The sequence below is a fragment of the Crocodylus porosus genome, unplaced genomic scaffold, assembly GCF_001723895.1.
Source record: "Crocodylus porosus isolate Cpor-Errol unplaced genomic scaffold, CroPor_comp1, whole genome shotgun sequence".
Taxonomy (NCBI): domain Eukaryota; kingdom Metazoa; phylum Chordata; order Crocodylia; family Crocodylidae; genus Crocodylus; species Crocodylus porosus.
This window is the reverse complement of record NW_017728886.1, coordinates 65,977,767-65,979,386: the sequence shown is the minus strand read 5'-3', so window position 1 is coordinate 65,979,386 and position 1,620 is coordinate 65,977,767.

Here is a 1,620-nt window from a genome sequence, read left to right as displayed (position 1 = left end):
GGAAGTAGGCAGCAGAGTCCCCCAGGGCTCAGTCCTGGGGCCTGCGCTGTTCAATTTCTTCATCAGTGATTTGGACGACGGGGTGAAAAGCAACCTGTTTAAATTCGCTGATGATACCAAAATTTGGGGTGAGGTGAGCACGCTAGTAGGGAGGGAAAGATTACAGGAAGATCTGGATAGGTTACAGGGGTGGGCTAACATAAACAGGATGCATTTCAATACTGACAAGTGCAGGGTGCTGCAATAGAAATCAGCAGCACACTTATAGAATGGGAAACTCCCTTCTTAAGAGCACGGAGGCAGAAAGGGATCTTGGAGTCATTATTGACTCCCCCACCAGCAAACCCCAGGATTAAACACCTTTTCCCCTGCTCCAACTTACTGCTGGCTGCAACTGCGGACTACAAATCCCAGAGGCACCTAGAATCAGCAAGAGGAAGTGATGAACAACCCTGCAGAGTCCTGCTGCTGTAATTGCAAGATGAACATGGGACAACAATGCGAGGTCACAGTTGGCACGGCTAACCGGACCTTGTCGTGCATCCACAGGTGCATCTCAAGTAGAGCCAAGGAGGTGATCCTCCCCCTCTATGCAACACCGGTCAGGCCACAGCTGGAGTATGTCAGGGAATAAAGGCCTCAAGGTCACGGTGGGCCGAGGGTTCGTATACGGAACAGGCGGGATTAGCGGCGAGGAGTCTGAGCGGTACGCAGAATCGCACGGTTTCAAAAATAGTTGAATTTTTTTTACTTACACTTCTGTAGTGTAGGTAGGAAGTTTTCTTCAGTTACAGTGCTACCAAAACGAACAACAGAGGGGTCTGTTGGCCCACGGGGTTCCCGAGTAAGCCCTTGCTTTCTACCCTGAAGGATAGGTGCAGCTGCCCATTCGCTAGTCCCAGGGCTGGTCAACAGCTCATTAAAGGGGTATGAACAACAGAACTGTAACACATTGTGACGCCAGTCCAAAGTGGAATCAATGCCGGAGCTGATGGAGATCAGTGCCGGGTATGATGAGGTAAAGCCGTGATCTTAGTAAGTCGGGTTGATTGAAATTGTGGTCAGGATCAGTGCCAGAATCAGTCTGGTAGCCAAAAGATCAAGACAGGAAACGAAGAGGAATCGAATAGCCAAAATTGCAGCAAGGAAGAGACCAGTGGGCTAGAAGCCCTCCTTAGGAGTAGCCCCTGCAGCCGCAGCCCCTGCTCTAAGGATTGTTCTCTCTCTGTAAAACAGTCCCCTAGCCTCTGCTCACAGGTCGAGCACAGTCTCTCCTCCAAAACACACACACACCTCCTCACCTCCCCTGGGGAGCGGGGGTTCACAAGCCTTTTATATGAATTTAGTGGCCAATCAGGCTGCTCGCTTCATAGAAATTTCTAGTCCAATTACATAATGCAGTCAGTGAACTGAGCATGTGCATTAGATCAGATTACCTCATGCTCTGAGTAGACTGAGCATGTGTGTCATGGCAGTCTCGATTGACAAGCCTTGGGGTCGAGCAGGGGGCACATGCTGGGCATGCAGTGGAATTTTCCGCTTGCTAGGTTTGTCTGCGCATGTTCAGATCTAACTCTCTGTGTTATCAGCATACATACAAAATTTTGCTCTGATAGTACT